Source organism: Dinoponera quadriceps, unplaced genomic scaffold (assembly GCF_001313825.1).
Source record: "Dinoponera quadriceps isolate SergipeBrazil2010 unplaced genomic scaffold, ASM131382v1 scaffold1169, whole genome shotgun sequence".
NCBI lineage: Eukaryota > Metazoa > Arthropoda > Insecta > Hymenoptera > Formicidae > Dinoponera > Dinoponera quadriceps.
The window spans coordinates 766,545-789,972 of record NW_014555522.1 but is presented as its reverse complement, the minus strand read 5'-3'; the positions used below and the strand labels follow the sequence as shown (position 1 = coordinate 789,972).

Below are 23,428 nucleotides of genomic sequence, written 5' to 3'. Positions count from 1 at the left end.
AGGAGCGCGGTCTCTCGCGCGAGAATCGACTGAATTTGCTTGCGCATCAAATGCCAAAGCCCCGGAACGATTTTCATCGAGGTTCTCCGCTGGCGCGCGTCCCGCGCGATTAATTATCGTTCATCTCGCCGAAACATTTCATTTGGACATTTTATTCGGATTAGGCGCGTAATTATGGCTGTTACGAGAAAAGCGTGAGATGGTGCGCTAGAACGCTTTCATCGTAGGGCGTGTTCGTGGGTACAGAACGCGTTAAAGAGAAGTTTAGCTCGATCGTCTACGTGTTCGGAATAACTGGAAGCTCTCCCGAAGGCTGGCCGGCAGGGCCGAAGGGCAGGAAGAAAGAAAGGAAGGGAAAGATTAAGCCGCCGTAATTCTGCACGATACGACAGCATTTAACTCTNCCCCCCAGGCGGGATCAGGTGGGCAAGGACATCGAGGAAACGAATCGCGGTCGATTATGCCCGCACGAGGAGAAATTGTAATCCTCGCCGGCGATATCTCCGGTGTTACGCAAAAACGCTGCGTTTCGACGTTTCACGTGCCAAACGCGAACGAGATATAAAAAAAGAAATTTCATTTCCCCGTTTCTTGAGAATCTAGTTTAGCGGGTAGCTGTTTTAAAGCACGATTTGTAAATCAACTCGAAGTAGAGAAAGAGAGGAAGGGGGAAAGAGAGGGAGATCAAAGATAGCTTCTCGTATATCTAGGTAGCTATTGGTGATAAATTTAGAGCTTTCTGGCGCACAGCCTCGATTCCTACTTTACGCTTCGAACGGACTTCACTTTGCGGGAGATTACGCGAGATCCGCGAAGGGGAGGAACCAAAGGAGGTTTTCACTAGTTTTATTCTAATGAGCGTTATATACATTAAATAGTACGGCAATTTTGCCGAAAAGTACGACGGCTAGTAGAATTTAGGTAGAAATTTAAAACGGAGGCTGGAAAGGCTCTACACAATTTTTCTCCGTTATTATGTAAGTCCTACACAGAAAATAACACTCGTACGATTTCGAGCCAGTTTTATAAATCCATCTAACTAAGCTCTATACATAGGACTGAGCTCTACGAGCCACGTGTCTTATTAGGGGCATCCACGTCAATGTGTCTATTCAGAGCTTATCGACGAAATTCCACTTTCAGAATTTGTCTTTCTAGACCATATCTAGGTTCAACAGAGGTAGGCCTATTTTGGGACATGCCTATACAGGGCCACATATAGACTTGGGGCACACCCCGATTAATTTCTATCCGAGTATCTTATCGTAGTCGTATTATCCACTTTATAATAATAATAATAGCTTTATTGCGTGCTGGATATGTGCGGGATGCGGTATACTTTCATACATGTGATAATATCGAGTAAACAACACGCAATGGGCGAAGTAAAAACATGAACTTCTACTTGGCCAAGATAAAAGGTTGTAAAATAGTAGCATGATACGAACAATTAAGCAAGATATACATTTGAAAATTAGCAGTACAACGTAAAAATTACGTCTACTATACGCAGTGACGGCCTTTCAGAAGGAATGTGAGAAGGATAAAGAGAGGATGTACAATAAAAAAAAATGCGTTAAATTTAACACGTTTCACATATCCCAAATGGTCCATTCAAGTTTTGTGTTAAGTTAATACAACGTAAATACATTGAATACGTTGAAAAGTAACAAATCTTATGTAAAAATTAATACAAAATTAATGTATTAATCGATATTGAAATATAAAATTATTATTTTTACTTTGTCGATTTTGTCGATTTAATATATATATATATATATATATATATTAAATCGACAAAACACAAAATGTTGAAATAAACACAACATGTTAAATTAACACACGGATATGTTAAAAATTTAACACAAAAATGTTAACAAAGCCTGATTAAAACACAAGTGCAAAATAATTTTTACCGTGTGAGAGGGACTCATGGATAAACGCGGAATCTTACAGAATTACGCGCTTGGACTAAAAATGAAAATGTTAACACTTTACCGACCGCTAGCGTTTCAACAGCATACGCACGTCCGACTGGCCGCTCGGCCACAAATCCTGCCTGGCGCCGGCTCTGTTTCGGTTTAGACTGTCGCGCGGGAGTATCTGTGCTTTTCGTATGCTCAGATAAAATTGCCCGCTTTCTGTTATTATAGGATAATTAGATTTAATAAGTTCTTTTATTTCGATAATATTAATGCTAAATTATATTTATTTTATCTATTACAACGGTTTTCAGTTAAATAGTTATATAATATACCATAATCCATATATTGACATACTTCAAATAAGAAATAGTTTAATATTTTTTTTTAAGTATGATATCGTTCAAAACAGTCGCCTTTATGTAGTGGAACATTGCAAAATTTACAGACAAAACATGTTCTACTTCTTTTTTTTTAACTGCACAAACTCTACATTGTCTTTGAGGTTTTACACTTCGACCGCTGGTCACTATATTTATAAGTTTATGTTTTCCGAAATTCCACAGTCTTCCGGGATGGTCTAATCTGGGTGTTCTTCTTGTGGGTTCAGAATTTGGTAGATCGTCATCTTGTTCTGTACAATTAGTTTCACAATCTTCTATCCACGAAACTGCCACTTTGTGCAGGAAATTCTTGTGCGTAATATTTTTTTCCGTTGAGAACTGTGTATGCTTTAAATGAATTGAAAAGTGCACAGTTGATAAAAAATATTACAACTCGTTTAGTCCATTTTTTTGTTTCTCTAAAAATGGAATAATACGATAGATATTGGTCCGCGCGATCTACGACCTTCATATATTTGTTATAATTTACGATTGAATTGAATTAGGCTTCTGTATGGGATCGTATGATCTTTTACTTCTGTTTCTGGATTCCGTTAATTGTGCAGAATGTATATTTGAGATCATATTGACGTTTCTTTTGCCATTATTACATACTTCCACCAAAATTTGATGATTTCTACGAAATTCATACTGGCCTTTTGAAGGTTGTATTGTTTGGAGTGATCGAGGAAGACAAAAAGCCGATTAATAGGCTAGCGGTCGGTGAAGTGTTAAACATCCTACACAGTTATATACACACATCACTGTTTCGTTATTGATTTTTTTCCCGATCGATCGATCGATCCTGTTTTCGTCAATCCACCGTGTATTATGGTGCACTTAATCCGCATTTCTCCCTTTGTCCCGCCGTCATTAAATTTTAATGTCGCGTGTATACGTTTCTGCTTTGCCAACTGAGCCTCTTAAACCGAATCGGCATAATAATGGAATAAATTTAGCTAACGAAGACATGCGCGCTTGCTCGCTACTCACGTGCGCGAGAGACCGGCTTTGCGGATATGTGGCGATTATCATCGCGCACGTGTCTCGTCTGCCTCCTCCTCGAGAGCGAACGCAGGTAGACGGGCGAATTAAGAGGCCGAATACATTCCGCAGCTTCGGATAAACTTGGAAACAACTGCTGTCATTCGCAGACGCGCGCGCCTTGCGACGACGACGACGTCGACGACGTCGGCGGAATATGCACGCTTACTTTACTTCAGCTACGAGAGCGTAGCGAAAGGGTGGCGAGGGTGGATGTAGGTTGGAGGATAAGGAAGAATGGGACTGGTACCTGCGCAGCCAGTGTGTACGTGCGTATGTATGTGTACAGACGTACCGAAAATCTTTTGTGAAACACGGAGAACTCGCCGACTGCGCGACTCCGCGGGGATTAAACTCGCTGCTTATGCGCCTACCGTCTGTGACCAACATGCTCGCAGTAGCTCGCAATTATTATACCCTAGACGGAGACACACATACGCGTTCGTGCAACGCCTACACTCGGACGCTGCGACGCAGTCAGGCGTATAAAGTCCGGTCTACAATTCTAGTAAATGCATAGAGATATAAGAATAGAGGGAACAAGCCTGTAAGTGGAAGTCATAGAGGCAAAGAGAGAGATGGATGCCGAGTGTCCTATCTGTCTCTTTCTAGTCACGCGCTGGGATTGGCTGCCGCGCCAACGACGATATAGCTATACATTTTTCTCCATCCAATTCAAAGAAACTGTCATTGCTAAAATGATCACTGCAAATATATGCTGTTTTCACTTCAAAATACAAAGGTAGTTGAAGTATATTCAACCATTTACGCCTTATATCTACATCCTTCGGTAGTCTACAACATTTACATATTTTTTTAAATGTAGGAAAAAATAACATATAATTATTTGAGGTTACGTATTTGTACTTTCTTACGAGTGAAAACTGCGGTTATATCCAGGATAAGACTCCGCTTTGCATTTCAAACAATGCCTCATTTTTAAACAAATCGCGTCCAATTATTATTTTGTTAACGTTCGAATATTTAACGAATTTTAATTCTACACACATGTGCACGCATATTTACAAAACGAAATTTTAGTCTGCTTTCTCCCCTCCTGACGTCGCGTAGTCGCTTGGTGGCTCATTGTAACAATCAATCACAGCGCTCGACTAGAAAGAGACAGATAGGACACTCGGCATCCATCTCCCTCTTGACCTCTATCACTTCCACTTACAAGTAGCATATATCCTTTGTTCCCTCTATTCTTATATCTCTATGAGTAAATGCGAGGAACTGATCGTCATCTTTCGCCTGCGTTTGCGACCTGCGTCTTGCGTTCTGCGAGCTATGCCGATAGGATTTAACGCGCACAAGCGGATACTCTTCGCCGTCGGCGGCGATCCGCCCGTTCCGCCTGCGATTTGTTAAATTTTCAATCTCACTTGTAAAACAGCGCGTAATTGAATCAGGCGGTTTGCGCCGATCGACCGGCCGGAAGCGATCGCTGTACAATTGGCTCGATTATATCCGGTCGATGGCGATCGGTCGGATACTCCCTTCTCTCCATTTATTCCGGCGCGTACCCGTGTTAATTACGCGCCATTTGTCTCGCAATAACCGTCCAGCGGGCGCGCGTCCCGGGAAATATCTGAAATTCAGCGGGAGAGATAAATGACGACGCATGCGAGACGCGCGTCTCGTAACTAGCGCGATCCAGCAACGACGAGACACGACGTGACGCGACGGGACGTCGAGGTGCGCACGTTTCTCCTTACCTACTACCAGCTGGTCGTAGTCGTCGGACACACAATGCGCGCAATTGTGCATTCACGGGGACGCGACCGAGATAGTCGGGGCCGGCTCGAGCTTGCGCTACGTGCCAGTCCGTTTTCGTGAATGGAGATCCTTTATCAGCATCGCGTCCCTCAAGTGTCTCCGCGAGGGAGATTCCTCTCGGCGACGGTGAGTGCGGGTGAGCGGGAGAGTTAGATCGCTCGAAATAAGTCGAGAGGGTTAATCTCTCAGGGGGTTTCGTGGTGAGCGCGATACCGCCGCGATCACCGGGTGCCCACGCTGCCGGATTCAGCCGGTATGGAGATTCGAGATCAATCGTCGGCGAAATTAAGCCCTCCGAACTCCGAGTCGGATAATACGATAGTCGGACGAGCGAACGGGATAGTTTTTGTATCCCGATGAGCTCCGTCGGCCCGTAGGGGAGAAGATAGGAATACGAGATATCGTTACGCACGCACACGCGCGCACATTCCGGGCTATTTTGTCTCCATCGGATAACCACGAGGTTTATTTACCCTGCCGTTAGAGCCGGGCTTGCTTGACCCGTCTTGATCCTTAAAATGCGATCGTCCCGTGGATATTGTCCCTAATATTTTTCACTTTCGCTTCGTCGATCTGTTTTCATTTCTAAAGGTATACGGGGTATGGTGTCATATATATATATATTGTACTGTTTCCTAAATTAAAACTTTTTATTATTATTATAATTTATATATACAATTATATACACAGGACCCATTTAAAAAATATGCTTAAATATATAAAAAAACGTCGTATTTTAGAAAGAAGCGTTTCGAACAAAAGTTATAGAGTTTAAAGAGGAATATTAGTGACTTTAACTTCGTTGTATAATTAATAATTCAAAGTCAACTTTACTTTTTTAAATGATATAATATAGTGTTTTTTTTAATACAATTTTTTTTGTTTATTTTGTATATATAAGTATCGGGGTAAGATCATCAAAAAGTGAATATTTTTCAAAGTATTTTATTTTTTATTCTGATATTTTTTAGCACACAAAATATAAAATATTTCATAAAATATTTACTTTTCGATAACTTCACCTTAACATTTTTGTACGTAGAATGACAGGTGGAATCGCTGTAAATAAACATAGAAAAACCTTAAAAAATTCATTGCATTTTGCAAAAATATCGATGCACAAAGGTGCAATGATTAATATCAGTAGTCAATTTCCCCCCATATTATTATGTAGAAAAATGTTAAAGTGGTGTTATTTTCTCTCTTTCTCTCTCCCTCTCTCCTTTTCTCTCTCTCTCTCTCTTTCTGGATGACCTTACCTTAGATTAATTTTATGAATAAATAGAGGAGTCAATTTATGTTTAAAAAAAAAACTATATGACTTAAAAAAAATTAAGTTGACTTTCAGATGATTTTGGCGCCTCCACATAGAAAAAAGTTAGATGACAAGAATATACGTACCTCTTCAAAATCATTTAACTTTCGTTTAAAAATTTATCCGTAAAATCGATATTTATTAAGTTATTTTAGATTGCAATTTCAAGTGACTCACTCTGTATATACAGGATATATATATGCATTGACGGACATATACTTACGTACAGTTAGGAAAATTAAGTTTTATTCGTTGTATACTTATTCTTTTATTAAGTTTTCTTCGTTGTGTACTCCTATTCATCGAATAAAAGGAATCATGGATAGATTTACGTACTTGAACATTGTAGAGAATGTACTGCTTCCATTTGCTGAAAAATATATACCGAAAGAATGGATCTATCAAGCAGATAATGACCCGAAACGCATCGTGGTCTCATCGTTCTTCGTAGTCTCGCTTTACGAGGAACATTATCTGGCGTTCCATGACATTTAATATGTTGTATAGCTTGATAACAAGCCATAACAGATATCCCAAGCTCTGTAGAAATCTTCGGATAAAACTTCCCATTTTTGCAAAGCTGCTGTATTTGCCGACGTTGTTCTAACGTTCATTAGAATTCCACCATTATAACTAATATTACTTCTACGATTTTCAATTTTATGCATTACGTATAAAGCTGAAAGTGATGCGACTTTTCGTCTAGGGAATAGTATTGCATACATAACGCCGACTGTGTGCATAAAAGCGAAGTAGCAAGCATGATTAAGGCGCGAATCGCGCTCGAGCTCGAATGTACTAAGCCTGCGTAGAGAATGAGCAGAACGATAGAGCCGGGATCTCTTAGTTTTTAATTTACAGTACTTTCCGGGACACCAACTAGTCTTGGGAGTTTTCCCCCGCTAAATTACAACAGTTCTCCCTGAGACGCTCGGCATACTCGGATTCAAGTGTAGAGTAATAACGATAAACCAAAAAGTTGCCCGATACAGCGCACTTTTTGTCTTTGAATAATATTCGCTGGGAAAAGAATGTTCCTTCGCGTTGCAATGCGTATAAATATGCGAGTTTAGTATTCCTGGGATCATTACACAGACGAACGAGGGAAGAACACGCGCGGCGGGGGAGTCGTTCTTTTAATAACGCACTCCTTTCAGACTCTGCGCCCCGAGGCCGTTATTTTTGTTAGTGAGGTGTTTTCCGCGCGAGTCGAAGGGAGAGGTGAAGACGAGAGCTTTATCGCGCGGAAAATTCGGGGATACGCGATTAAATTCGTTTGCCTGTGCCGCCGAGCTTACATACAGCTCGACGGGAAGATAACGATAACACGTCGACTGGGAATGCTTTCGCGTCATTAGCAATGGAAATTTCGAGTTTCCCCGCTTTTTGGCTCATTGGGCCATAATATCGAGTGCGTGGCGAGCCTGAAAGAGAAAAAAAGATGCAGGTATCGAAGATAGCGGCGGTGATGTGGTGCGATGCGTTGCGGTCGTGCCGGGAATAAACAATAATTATACGTCGCGGGCCGCAAATTTCTATTTACGGTGCATGTGAGTTGCATTTACACGAATATCGATTTATCGTTTTAACGTGGAACGAATGTGAGAGCCGCGAAAGTCACGAGGAAAATATTGCATGCGAAGAAGTAAAACTGTAGAGCGAATTACCATTGGTCGAAATACGAGCATATTCGAGGGAATCGTTAAACGATATATGCGGAAAATTTTTGTTGAATAATGTAAAGCATACTAAAAATTTTTGTTCAATGATGTAAAGCACAATAATGATTTATTAGAATTATATTGCGTGACTAGGATATATTCATACTGAAGTTTGGTCAGATATATTTTTGAACCTGATTGTACGTGAATTTACCATACGTAGAAGAAAATATCGAAAAAGTAAAAGATATACTGATATATGCATTTTCAACGCAGCTTGAATTGCGCGTATGTTAATATGGGGAAAAATTGTATCTTGGTAACTATTGTGTAACTTTTAATATTATTGTGTTTGTAGGTTTATAACAGCAGAAACGAGATATTCATATTTATGTCATAGACCGTAGTTTCTAGGCAGCGATGTGCAACTGAAATCGTGCCGATCGCACTGTATTGCATGATATTTACAAGGTAAATATTATCTGAACAAATAGTAAAAGTGTAATTTTTATGTTATATATTTTATGTTTTATGCCTAGTAAAATTAATTATTTGCATGCAGTGTACGGTAAATCGCTAAAACACGATGAGTAATGACGAATACCAGGTAAGAAAAGTATAATACAAAATTATAAGGTTATTTTTAAGATAATATTTTTTGCTTAATTTGGCTTTCGAGTTAATGCCGCGTCTTTCATGGATTTGTTTCAAATGTGTCATGAACATTCCAGTTCACTTCTTAGGAAGCAGTACGATCTGAAAATCATATCTCTCTCAAGTCGACTTTTCTGACCAACTGCTAATTATAACAATTTATGTGACTGTAAATTTTTTATGAAATTAATTTTTATTATTAAAATGCTAATGTATTTATATACAGTTTAATAATTAACTCTTCAAGTTTTTATTAGCATTACAACAATGCATGATATAAGAAAGACATTCACACATACACAAATATAGGAATTTCTTTTAAGTGCATTTCAAGATCATTAAAAAAGTCTCATTTCCTTGAAAAATAATAACTTCTGCATACAGTTTTATTTCTTGTTTTCTGAATCCTATATTGCCTTGAAATTGTTTTGACGTTAGTACAGTCGGTTACAGGACGGTTGCAACAGTTTCTTTTTATATACTTCGGGACATCCAAAAAATATCATAATGAAGCGAATCTGTAATTCACGAATATGCGCGGTAGATAGTCAGCTGTCAAAATTACATATGCAATTATACATATACATATGTAATTTTGAAATATGCACATCTAATTTTGACAGCTCTTTGGCCATCTATTGCGCATGTTCGCGAATCACAGATTCGCTTCGTCATATTTTTTTGTGTTTCGACGTAAAAAAACTTATTGTTGCAACCGTCTTATACATCCTAGCTGGGCAACTATGGTATTTTTTTGGTTTATGAATGTTTATATCTTTGAGAAAAATTCTGCTTATATAATATAAACGACAGGGAGATATCTCTGGCGACGAGCGAGTGATGTTTTGGTAGAATTAGATGCAACATATCGCACGCGCGTAATGTGGATAACCGTCGATTCAATTAACACGAATGCTCGTTCGGTGTCTCGTAGCGATTGATGGAGGCGTGTCTAATTAGATCGATTCTCGCTACCGAATCCGCCGTGGGATAATACAAGCAGACACGGTAGCGCAATCCATCTTGCCCGAGTCTAAGTTATATAACTTTATGTAACTTGGCACAAAGTAAACCCGTGTATCGATTTTGCGCGTCCACAATGCACGAGATTGTGCTTTACGTATCGAAGAAAAAAGAAACGAGAGAAAAAAAGAAATCCACGCGCCATTGTGCGCCTGGTGTATATTGAAAAAAAATCGAACCTCGTTTCGTAGCGAAAAGTAGAATGTTTCGCCGTTTCGACTGATTCGCCTCTCTTTCACCGTAAAATTGGCAGACGAGACCGCATGTTGATTCGACAATAGAAAAACTTTATATTTAGAAGTAAAATTTATTTCATAAGATATATATCCCAAACAAAACAATATGATTCAAGGCATTATTCAGCCCGCGGCATAACGCGGTTACCATCGTCAGTACGCAACGCTTCGGAATGCGCTGTTGACGCAAATCTGCATACCGCAATTCAATCAGCTCTCATCCACCGACGTCTTGCTCCGCGCTCGTGCTCGCGCGACCGTACGTGCGTTTAATTAGATCGATTCCCCTTTGCCGAATTCGTCTTGGCGCAACCTCAGTCCTGCCAAGACGTAACGATCCATCATGGCCTCGGTAGGTGTTCGCCATTTAACCCGCTTCCCGCTAGATCACGAAGACGAAGACGAGCCTGAGACGAGGACTAGAAGAGAAGCGGCTAGAGGTGAGACGGGTGAGAAGAGATGGGTGCCGCGTTGATCAAGATTAATCGTATGCAAATTACGCGAGCGTCGGCTAGAGGATTCCACGAGTTCTTGGGACTTGCACGTCCTGGAGAGGAAGGGAGGCGGGCAGGCACGAGGACGTAGGGAAAGATCGAAGACCGCCTCGTCGAGATCATACCGGGATCCCGGGTAATTGAAAAGACACGCGGGAAATTCTGTTCGGGAGTTCCGAACCGGCTTCTGTCGCTGATAAAGAAGAGTGCGGGACTCGCGATATCGATTTTTCGCGCGACGCGACGCGAACGTGACGCTCGGTGAGTACGAATTACATTCATAACGGCGTCTGACGTGGCACTCTATGTGTAGCTTCAAACCGAACGGGTCTTTCTATTCCTCGTTTTCTTCCAGCTCAACATTCTTAGAAATTTTCTTGTAGGGGAAATATTGTGTCATCACTAAAAAATCAGACTCTACACGAATAAAAAAGAATTAACTCCCATAGCGAAAAATAGTTATTCAGGTGATACAATTGAAATTCAGTCACCGGACTTAGTTTTTAGCCGTGGGATCTGATTCTTTTGTCCGTGTACGACTATAGTTGTAGCTGTGTACGACTATAGTCATAGCTGTGTACGACGATAGTCATAAGAATTACCTCTCGCAGGTAAAAACTAAGTCTGGTAACTAAATTTCAATTATGTTATATGGATAGCTAGTTTTTAGCTGTGAGAGCTAATACTTTTTTTCCGTGTAGATAATCGATCGACACCCGAGTTCTAAGCAGCTGAATTTAAATCTCTCAACGTTTTTATACATATAACTTTGCACTTGCGAGACAATGTTTAGTTTGCGCTTCAAACTTTGCAATGTTATTGCGTTATACCTTTCAACACTCACATACTCTCTTTTATTTACATTCTATCGAACGTATGGCCGTAGTTGACTATGTAAAACTATTATATTTGTTTACTATTGAAAAGGATTCAACTAGGGATCGAAATGTCTAGACGAATAAAGCGCATATTTATATCACACACACGCACACACTTACCGTATGATATTAATTTAAAGGATTTTAATCCCGTTTTATCGCACTATGACTTTCGCACATCGGCTCTGTTATTTTTTAAATTCATTTAAATTCATTTTCTTTAATTTATTTAAATTTATTTAAATTCATTTTCTTTCAATCCCCCAGATACCGCAAACAATACGGACACACGTGCTTAGCTCCATAACAATTCTCCGGCCCGTGTTTCGCCAAATGAGTCAATATAAACATGTAACTCTTTCGCTGCGGTTTCAGTCAGTGTTTCCTTTGTTTCGAGCGATCCGCTAAGAATAAATTCACTTCAACTCGAAACGTGGATTCTCTGATTGGTCAGCATTTTCTCATGAGAACAAACACGTATTTTCCTCTCTGTTTTCTACGCTCCAAAAATTCAATCCGTTGAAGCGAGTAGTCGAGATGCCCTTTCTTTTAATTCCAGAATATGGGTCTCGTATAATAAGGTGAACGCCGTAAAAAACAGTTGCGCTGGATCTCAAAGAGAAAGCGTGCCGTTTTTTCCTCATAATGTAATTGGTTCCTGACCGCGAGAGAGTAAGTCTTTTAATTAACGAAGCAATTTTCCCCGGCAGTACCGGAAAACGCTTAATGTTTACTTCGAACGCGACTTCAGTTAGCTGGCCGTTTGCTGAATTTCAGTCTTGGACGCGGTCGCACTTAACAATTTGCGTTAAGCCAGCCCGATTTCGCCCAATGAAGAAGGAAGCAGAACCGAGAGAGAGAGAGAGAGAGAGAGAGAGCGAGAAAATTATCTAATCGAAACACCGCGCAAACAGACTCTTCGTTTCGTGATAAAAGCAGAGGCAGGAAGAACCAGGCAGATCCCGCACTGTTCGCCTACAACTTCTATGTGTCTCCGCGAGCCCGGAGAGCTCGTAGAAAAATCTCTCGTTAAGAATTTGGAAATTTATTTCCGAGCGGGCGAAAACGGAGAAACGAAAGAAAAGAACGACGTAAAGATTTGGGAATATTTTGCTGGAACAAAAGACAAGTCGCAGCCTGGCTAGGTGATCGTCGGTCGTGGCGGAGTGGGGTGGGTCCAGTGTACAAATCCGGCACTTAGGTTTGCCGAGCGTAAACACATACACAGGCAGATGTATGACCGAGTGGCTATAGACACACACTCATATATATGCACGAGTCACGCAACGAGCGTGGTAGATAGTGTAGACGGTGGTATACATAGAGGTTCTGGTGGCAGGGGGGTCAGTGTAAAACTGCCTTTTGCTCGTAACGTTTCGAACGGAGCCGGCCGAGTGAACTGTCGTTTACCGTTCGAGCGGGACTCCTTCGCCACGAAGCCGTATATCCTACCGAGCCGCTATCGCAACGGCTTCTATATCCGAGGGTCCCACATCCCTTATCCCGAAGAGCAGCGCTAGCCTCCGCCACTCTTCGAGTTTGCTGTTGTTCCTTGGGCGGGAGGAGGTGAGTTAGCTACTTGCCGCTTACTAGCTGTTGCCCGTAAAAAGAACGATCGATCTCGAGGAAAATTCGGTTACCGGTCGTCCTTTTACGCAACGTGACGAGGCAAGAGAGGTGGATTTAGCTCGAGTTTCGCGTATGGTAATTGGATCCCGCCGGCGAAACGCGAGAGTCCGTGAAAGATCGATCTGCCGAAGAGTCAGCTGAGAACGATTTCGGGCAAACCGCGGCGGGAGAACACGGATTTACGTATTTCACGCGAAGAAGAAATGTCGGGTTTTCGCATTGGAATTAGCAAACAATGCTTGGTAATCGTCATTTCATCGAGCTCCACGAGGTAAGGAAAAAAATTACACACCCTTGTGCAACGGCTTACATCGAGGCGATCGATACGATACTGGGAGAGATGGATTTCGTTTCGTTTTGCAATCGGTCCTCTCTCGTGCGGATCGACAGAGTTTTGGCTCGAAATAAAATTGCACAGCAAATCGGTGCAGCGGCCAAGCGAGAGACGCTGTTGATCTTTGTATTTCCTTTATTCTTACATACGGTGAATATGGATCGCGGAGCGCGGCCTTCACAGAGCAAAGAGGAATTATGCCAGTTTATGCACGCACAGGACCATCGACAGATCGCAAAAGCTTATCGGCAGGTATTATCGAAAGGTCGATGGCTGTGTGTTGGTAGAAGCGCGATTATACGTATGTGCCCACGGAAAATCGTATGCCATAAATTTGCCTGGCCCGGCCTGGAGGCCGCGGCGCACGTTACACGCGAATAAATCAACGCCGGCGGGCAGCTTGCGGCGAAAAAATTCAATCAAACAAACAAACGTGTCATCGAGCAAGTGTGCACGAAACGAATGATTCGTCGAACGGGAGCTTACCGATGCCGGACGATATTCGCGTCCCTCGGTGTAATACGACGCTCGGTATTATTAAATTTATTGACCGAGGGGATAGAATACGGTACGAGAAAAAACTGACCGACTCGCCGATTTGGTTAAATATTTGAATTTTGAAAACGTATATAATTTGAAATAATCATACATTATTTAACGTTTAATTTGAAAAAGAAGTTTACATACAATCTAAAGTTTGAATACTTTGCCAATTCACTTTTTTAATATCATGCAATTAAATTATAATTAGGGATGTTGTGATACTACTGATATTGATATCGACAATTTTCTTTCGATATTGGGCATTTTTGTATCGATATTTGTTTTCGATATTCGAACCTATATCAGTACTAGTTTACTTATTAAGTTTAAGTTAAGCTTAGTTTCAATATTTTTCGATATCTTTTCTTTAAATTTTTTTATTCAGATCTTCAAGATACCATGTACTTTTACTTCATGGAAATTAATATAACATGTAACTCACGTTTGAAACCTATTTTTTTTAATAATTTCTGTTCATTTTACGGTTATTTATTGATTGCTGAAATAAAAGAAGAGCATCCGAATATTTTTATAAGTATACGAAATCGATCACGAGTTATTTTGTGCGTTGTTTTATTTTCTCGTATACCGCAATAATTTTTAACATTTCTTTGTAATTTCTCGCTTTTAATGTCAATAACAATTATAACGAGAGCACAGCAGGAGCCTTAATATATATTTTTTAAGATTTTTAGGTTCCAATCATAGGAAGTCTGGTACAGAAAGTAAAAACATCTTTAAAATCGTAATATTATTATTATGCGCAGACGTACGAAACTTTTAAAAGTATCTTGCAAGACAAACACTTCCCTGATTTTTATATTTAATCTAATTTTAACTTTTTAAACATTTCGATGCCAGGTCTCAGTCATCGATCTCGACATTTTTGTTCTGATGATGGTATCACTAATGATATCGATATTCTTTTATCAGATACCCGTTTTAATATTAGTATTGATACTTCCATGGCATCATAACATCCCTATTAGATACTCATTTTAACATTAGTATCTATATTTTCATGGTGTCACATCTCTACATGCACTTGCGGTTCCTGGCAAGATGTTATCTTTTGTTATCATACGTCATATATTATATAATCAGAAGTTTTACCCAAAAATCCTACCCAGAAATATTATATTATATAACAAACAGCGCAAAAATCATTATAAATTTTGACTAAACGTTTTACCGTGATGAAAATGTCGTCCTGCTTTTTTATATCTCACTTTTAGCGAAACAGTTGGATGCGATTCGAGATTTTTAGTGCAGATCAACGAACATGTTTTTCCATTAATAACGCGCATTGCAATATCACAGATGAAAATTTTGCATTCGGACAACGTGGAATGATAGTGCATTCTTTATTTCCGCGGACTCACACCTTCGACCTTTGTAACTAATCAATGACTGGCACGTATTTTTCCTTCAACTGCGGCGCGATTACGCGAACGCGTGCAAATAGGTGCATTCAGCGCCGTACGGCCACGGGCCATGTCATACGTGAACGAGTCCATCACACTAATCAGTGTGTATATGTCGTACAGAAACTTAAAATAACTATTGGCCAGCCTTGACCCGCCGCGAGACCGATAATAACCAGATGATATACCAACGTGATCAAACTGTGAGATTCCGTGTGAGTGCGGACGCGATGCGCCAGATTGATGCCGTTCAATCAGTAAATTGATATTGTTTCATTTATTCGGCTGCTGAATAATGTGCCATTTAATTGCAAATACGTCCTAATTAAACGACATTTCATCTAATTGCGCTAAACATACAAGTTAAATATCAATTAATTAATGGCATAATTTCACTCGTGATGTTACCGCGAGAGAGATGCACCTGCGGCAAAGTTGCTGCGCCCGGCTCGCTTCCTTCACGCGCGTGCCGCGCGGCGTGATTTGATTTTCGCATAACAGCTCCCCGCGAATTTGCCCGGACGTCACTTGGTCTGCAAATATTGATAATCAAAATGAAGTATTGGCATCACGGTCAAATTTCAGCCGGCTGGCCTGCCTAGAACACCGGACGACGCACGCTGTGCTAGTCGGGAAACATCGATTTCGCTAACTCTCGCCGCGTATTTACAGAGGACCAAACGTATTTTTCACGCCGTGGCTTTCGTCGACGGTTACGCGAGCGCGCGCGGAGGGGGAGAGTCGGGATCAACGAGTTTGTTTTATATGCTCGCAATCGCGCAATCGAGAGCGTTTTACCGCGTCGTTCGACGATCGCGTTCAAATGTCAAACGCGACCCGGCGCGCATCGCGTTCGCGCAATTTTCGGGCATAGCCGAATTATCAAAATTTCAGTTCTACATTAAATCTGTTTAGTTCTACATTGAGTCTTCAAAGGTCCCCCACCGCTCGATACTACAAGTGGGAAGTTATTTCCGTTTGCTCAACACGACGAGTTAACGTAGAATTAAAAATTTCATCCCGGGAGGTCTAAGTTCTTTTTGTAGCGTCAAAGGAGCATATTAGCTACAAATGGGAAATGATTTCCGCTTTCTTCACTCGAAGACTTAACGTAGAACTAAAATTTGGACTCGGACTCGCGCTCGCGAGACGCGCTTCACGTCGACGGACGAGGAAGGACGAGACGGTGATCCTCGCCGGCCGCGCTGTAGGCCGCGTTGTTTATCCGCCTTCATTAGCGTCATTTTGCGAAACGTGTCTCGAGGTGTCGCGCGCGCCATGTCATCCGCGTTTTACCGCTGGAAGAACGCGTCTACGGAGGATTTCGGAGTCGAAGAGGCGAAACGTCGCTACGTGACGTTTCCCGACAGCTATCGCGCCCCGTCTCGTCCTTCTCGCTCCCGACGCCGGATCCAGACGCCCAGGATAGTTCGCCCCTCCGTGATCTCGGGGGAACGTGCGATGCATGTGTCGGCCGGGCGCTTTAGACGAGAGAGACGAATCTTATTCAATCCGCGGTAATCCCCGCGCGCTCGACGCGTATCCCTGGGATGCTTTTGACAGCGCTGCTCTCGCGAACGGATCGATTATATGACGTAACCGCGGCTTTCTCAGAACGAGATCGATTTTACGACCTGACGCAGCCCGACTCCAGGCCAGGCTTTATCATGTTTATCACCTCGATAAGCGAACCCCGGTAAAAGCAATGGGAATTTCGCGGCGATGGCGCCGCGCACACGCTTTCTCCGCGTAATTATCGTTGAGTCATTCGTCGACCCGACGTGTGATATCGCGCGACGATCGTAAAAGCCGAAACGGCTGTTTCGTCCGCAATAAGTGTGTTCCCCACACGTCGCGGATAATTTATTTAGAAGTTCGCGTTACGCTCGCGTCGCGTTTGATCGCGCGAATACACGTAACTATGAGCTGGCAATTAGCGCGAGTAATTTCAGGATATTATCTATCGATCCGTCAGACGCTCCGCCGAGCATGTTGTAAAGGCGATAGGCTCGCCGCGGGAATATATACAGGAAGGGCGAGCCCGTATAATTCGCAATATATATATCCAAGTGGCAACCAGAAAACAAGCGGGCAGGATCGCCAGTCGGGCCTGCGCGCTCGTGCGATTCGCGCTTCGCCGGCTTCGAGAAGTTCGTTCTTCGAGAAAGATCTCTGGTGACGAGGAACGAACTATCGATCGCAGCCGACAGGAAGAAGGCTGGCAGGAAGGAAGGTTTCCGGTACGCGCGTGAGTGAGGTTTCGCGGAGTCGCGATACTCCTCGCCGATAGCCCCTCGTCGTATCGGAGTCCCTCTTAGGACGTTATGCTCTTAGATTTCTACCGGCGGTGGTCGATACACCGGATAATAACGCTCGGCTGCTACGTAATAGCAGCCCGTTATTGCCGCTACCATGCTGACGCTGTAGAATATTCATCGACGAGCTTTCATCAACGCGTTCCTCCTCTTATTCGGCAAGCACGAAATCGATTCTCCCCGCGTGTAGATACTTGAGAGAATTTACGCAAACGTTGAAGTGAAACGTATAGGCGGAACACGCGAGGTAAATTGCCGATACACGGGGAAAAATCATTTGCTGGCACGGCAAATTTTATACCGCTGTAGCAAAAATTCGCCAGTTACTACGTGGACAGCAAAACGATTTGTTAAGAGTACCGATCGCCATTCGCTGCGCTGCGAAAAAAAAGTACTGCTTAGAAATTTATTTGTGGGATAAGGGTTTATTTCATAGAAATTGCTTCCTTACGAGGGCGGTCCGATAAGTATTTAGCCTACAAAAGAAAAACGAACATTTTGGAAAAGTGGCGATTTATTTCTCAACATAGTCTCCTTTTAGCTCGATACACTTGACCCAGCGATGCTCCAACTTCTTTAACCCATCTGAAAAATACGTTTTCTCGAAGTCTGCAAAGGCCTCCGTGGCGGCGATGACCTCCTCATTCNCTTTGCAGACTTCGAGAAAACGTATTTTTCAGATGGGTTAAAGAAGTTGGAGCATCGCTGGGTCAAGTGTATCGAGCTAAAAGGAGACTATGTTGAGAAATAAATCGCCACTTTTCCAAAATTTTCGTTTTTCTTTTGTAGGCTAAGTACTTATCGGACTGCCCTCGTATGTCCCTCTCATATACCCTCCGCAAATAAAATTCCACGTACTTTTTCTCGATATGGATTATTTCGCTGAATCCACAAATTGTTTTGATGTGGAAACAAATTAGTAATGTAAAAAACGCTATTGTTTTTCGTTCTAACAGCAAATTAACACGTTCCAGTCGCGTTTCTAATAAGAAAGAGAAAATATCTCTCGGTATCGGTCCGATACGAAAGCCGCGGTCTTCTATCTCTTCCAGCGTCTCACCGCGAGATACCATCGTGACGGGAAGGAAAAAATGCGACGAGGTTACCGCGGACGCTGATAGGATACTTCCATTGAAGGGAGGAATATGACGGTCCCGCAATATCCTCTCGTACTCCCGCCATTTCCTCAACCCGTTGACGAGCATTATGAGTTTCACCACCATGAGGCTTCCTCCATTTTACCTGATAATATCGTATCGACCGTTGTCGCTCGAACCGGGAGCCTTTGTGCCGAAAGGAGGCTGATTAAAGGGCGATGTAGGAGCTACCTGCTGATCGCGCAAGGTTTCCGGGCCTGCTCGGGAAACGCTCGTTGAGCAACTGCGTTGATATTTTATTTAAGTGCGTAGCGACTGTTGGACGTATGCACGCATTTCTAAGGTGTGCTGGAGAGATGTACGACAATTTACATTGCAATTTATGGAAATAGAGAAACAAACGCGCTTTTCGGCGTCCCGAAGCTCCCTCGAGGTACCTCACCGATGATACCTTCTTCCCAACCGGTTAGATCCTGGCGGGAGATTCCGCTCGAGAGACTTTACCTAATATTTCCCAGCGTATGTAAGGGGAACGATCAACAATGCCATGGACTGTACGAATACAAGAAGACCAGGACGACGACGATAGGAACGACGACAGCACGTCGGGGGCGAGAGAAATTGAAAATGCGAGGAACGCCGCGCCGTGTTTTGTTATCCGTCCGGCGAGATTTCGGTCGCGATGTTTAACCGAGATATTCCGAAGTAAAGAAGCGGGAGGATCGCGCCGCTCTGCATTTTCTCACGAAAGGATCCCCGGCGTCTAGACGCGCATCCCTCACGTATTTCACGGCCCCGGGGGCGTTTGCAGAATTCTTGTTTGCGACGAAGAAGACCGCGCGGCGGCGAGGGGCGAGCGAAATTCGCGAGAGACGCGGCCACGCTCGTCGAAGACTCGTCGTCCTGGTTGTCCTCCTCCCCTTCGCCCTCGTCTCGCGGAGGTGGCGGAAAAGTTCGGAATACAGCCCCGAGGTGGCGAGCAGCCGAGGGGATGATTGATAGCAAAAGAGAGAGAGAGAGAGAAAGCGGGCACGCGGGCGCGCGTCTCGCGCCGCACAATGGGGAGCAGAAATATGAGACCGGAATAAAATTCATGGCCGTTGCCAGGGGAGACGTTAGGCCGCGATTGAGATGCAAATAAGAACGAGACACCCGGTAGCGACGACTTCATGGCGGGCGGCATCTCGGTAACTCGTTCGTTCCGACGGCGTTCGCGGAAGGGAATTTTTTATGAGCTCGTGAAGAGTCGCTATCTGTGCCGAAGTTTCGAGAGCTTCGGGGATTTTTCCCCGAGCGCCAACGCGTCGTCCGCTCGAACGGGGACCTTGCGCGGCTCACAAAGACGGTCACGACGAGGCGCTTCCGTCGCGAACGCACCGAACGATCGGTTGTCTACCTCTCGAAGGTCGCTCGAAACGGGTGTGCATTACGCGAGAGGAGGATGTCGAAATATGGGCGCACGATGTCTCTCGATACCACGGGGTCTGCGTGTGTTAATAAAAAAACTTTCAAAGATCGTAAGACGGCGCGAAACCACTTCGGAAAGCTACGCGTGAAATAACATTGATTTTATGTATCGTGTAATGGCGAGCCTAAAGTGCACTTGTGAGCTTCGTATTCCTTTCGTCTCTTTTTTTTCTTCACTGATTCGCGATCTTCTCCTTCGCTTTTTTTCAGGTCAGCCTTTGCAGCCGTGAATGGATACCACTATCGTCGGCTGAGAGGCCCGTTGAAGGTGTTCTTCGAGCTGCTGGCGCGAACACATAGCCCGTACCCGATGAGTGTGAGTGTAACCCACTCGCTCCGCGAATGCTCGTAATTGCCCGTTAACAGACGCGCGCGCTCATTATCTAATTACAGCACGCGCGCCCGTTTTCCGCGAGATGGCCATTATACTAATCGCACATCATCCTTCGACCGTTAATCGTCATTTCGAAGCGTCGTTCGCGACGCTTTACGAGCCCCGCACGGCAAATTCGCGAAGCGGATTAACCGCGCGCCACTGTCTCCTCCTTCCTCATTCACCGCGACTACGTTACGCCAGTCTTCCGCGATTCATCGCCTTCGACAAAACGCAGATCACGCCGCTTTCCTCTGGTTTCCTTCCTTTCTTCTTATACTTAACAAAATTACACGCGTTATTTTCGTATTTTCGTGAAAATCGGTCAGGAGTGAAAAAACACGAGAGAGACAGAAAGAAAGAGAGTGAGGGGGGAGACCTAGTTGAAATTGAACTTCGCGAGTACCTCGTGAGTAGACAGTAAATTTGTACCTAACGTCGCTATTAGCCAGTAACGTAATTCACTTTTCCCAGTAGTTAGATAATGCATAGATGAATAAGTTAGGCTGATGGTTAAACGAAGGAAACTACAGTTACGAGATGGAAAAATCATAACTAGTTGTCGGCCAGTAATACAACGTTCATTTCTGCTTTCTGCAGATTTTTATGGGATAACGCACACTCTCAATTTTTATTTACTATCTCATTGTCAAACGTTTTTAAATACTAGAAGCGGGTATACAGCAGCTAGATTATATATTTTAGAATAGATGTAGCGCAATTTATACACCATCATATTCTATATGTAACGACTAGACTTAGGCAACGACTGGATCATAAACCCGATTTTACATTTCAATGAATAATCAGGCAATATCAGGAATTAGTAACAAGTTAGAACATTTAATCCAGCCTGTACTAGGTAACTATTAATTTTCGACTCAGGTAGACTGGATACATTTCTACTCAGGGAGGAGAGCTGCACGTGCGCCCTTTTTCGCCTCATTATCGCGCGACAGATGCGATCAAGTTAAGGCGATTCCGCGGGTCAAATTAAGTCCGGTAAAAGCCGGCTCGAGAGAATGTCGCTGCCGTTACTACGGCAAACTCTGCTCGCTATAACGGGCGTTGCGTGTACCTGCGCTACCGTAGCACCTCTAGCTCGTTCCCTATTGATCGCGCGGGATTCTAAGCGCCGTAAGAAACTACATAAATTAATCACGGAGCCAGAGACTCGCCGCGGGCCTTTAAATACATCACGTCGCTGCCGGCGGTATTACGAATTAAGGATAATTAGAGGAATCAAGAGGGCGCGCACCAGCGGCGTTTCGTCTCGTCGATGATTTATTTATTCGTTCTTTCGATTTATTTACTCTCTCATCATTTTGACGAGCGGGATAAACGTGTCCTCCATCTTCAATAGCAGTTCGGAAACATGAGAAGGTATATCAATTAATTAAAGTAAACGATGCAGCTGGCAAGCTCTCTCGGAGCCTGTCACGCCGGCTCGGCAGGAAATTAAACGATTGAAAAAAATTGGGGCGAATAGCTTTTTCGACCTTAACAAATTAACCCCTTGCATCGTACGCACGATGTCGCGGTCAATTCGCTACGAGGAATTCACGCGACGCGATACAAAATGGAAGCGTGGACAGAAATCGAGCGCGATTACGCACGCCTGTATCTACGTTCTCGAGTGATATTATCTCGGGGGAGAGAGCAGAGGGATCTGATTGAAAGGAATTTCTCTGAAGCTCAGATAGATGACGCCCGGCCTCGGGTAACTTGATTCGCGATATGATGAACGACATATCGTGGACGGGGTACACCTTAATTCATAATGTGATAAATGAGTATCGTGAACACACGAACAACGTCGCAGACGGCGTCAATAATCTTGCCGGCGCATCACGGAATTGCTTGGCCTATACGTCAGACAACGTTTTTTTTATCGTGTTTCAGGTTCGATTGGCGGGCGGCCATATGGTGAAGCAGAGGAGGTTTATCGGGAACACTAATAACAAAATGATCAATATACGAGAACATTTATAGACGCTCTAAACGGTTGTGTGACTAGTACAATCCCGATGTAAAAGTCGAGTCACCGGGGGTACCGAGAGTGTGGGTTTGTACGTTCCCGAGCGGAATTTCTTCGAAAATATCGACGGGTTCAGGTTGCAAACGCGAGACGCGTTATCGCGCGTTGTATAAAATAAAGAGTTACAGGTTCGACCACGGATCGTGCGCGGAGGATATCCCTCTCAGCAGGAAGAGAGCCGAATGCTACATAGATTCACGCAAATATAAATGAGATTTCCTCTTCTATTGCCCGGACTTGAGGAAGGCTCTTACATTTTATCATAACGGTGAGTAAAACGGTGACGCTTGCCGAGTCGAGATTTTAGTCCTACATTAGTCCTACACAAGTCCAGCTTAGTTAAATCTTTAAAAGTCTTCTATCGTGCCCCTTTCATGCTACAAATGAGCAGTTATCGCTATTTTCTCCACTTGAAGACTCATTGGGAAACTAAAACTTCGAGTATGTTTCAACGTCTGTCTGCGGCATTAAAGAAGCACTTTAAATTATGAATAAATTATTGCACGGTTAAATCTTCAAAGGTTTCCTATCGTGCTCCTTTGATGCCACAAATGGGAACGTATTTCCGTTTTCTCCATTTGAAGATTTAACGCAGAATTTAAAATCTCGACTCGAATGTGACGAATTATTCGCCGAAACCTCTTCGACGTCTCGTTATGAACTTTATGATCCGTGAAGTGAAAAGGAAATTTTTGGTCGGTACTTCGACGGACTCGCGCTCTCGTCGAGTTTGCACAACGTCGCGAAGCGCTTCGAGATGAGCGTCGTAGAAAGTTCACGAGGTCGAGCGCGGGATGAGGAAGAGAATATCCTTCGATT

General features: G+C 43.2%; 1 protein-coding gene across 2 annotated transcripts in view; it reads left to right on the top strand.

The window, feature by feature from the left end:
• The first annotated feature begins 12,866 nt into the window (after positions 1-12,866).
• LOC106744576 (multidrug resistance protein homolog 49) overlaps positions 12,867-23,428 on the top strand; it is an 81,003-nt gene continuing 70,441 nt past the window's right edge. Inside the window, exons 1-3 of one of the 2 annotated variants that reach the window (XM_014619476.1) lie at positions 12,867-12,955; positions 20,409-20,514; positions 22,474-22,877. The gene's annotated coding sequence lies outside the window, so the exon portion shown is untranslated. Of the gene's footprint in view, positions 12,956-20,408; positions 20,515-22,473; positions 22,878-23,428 lie in introns of those variants that run through there. The other variant, XM_014619478.1, reaches the window with a different exon arrangement.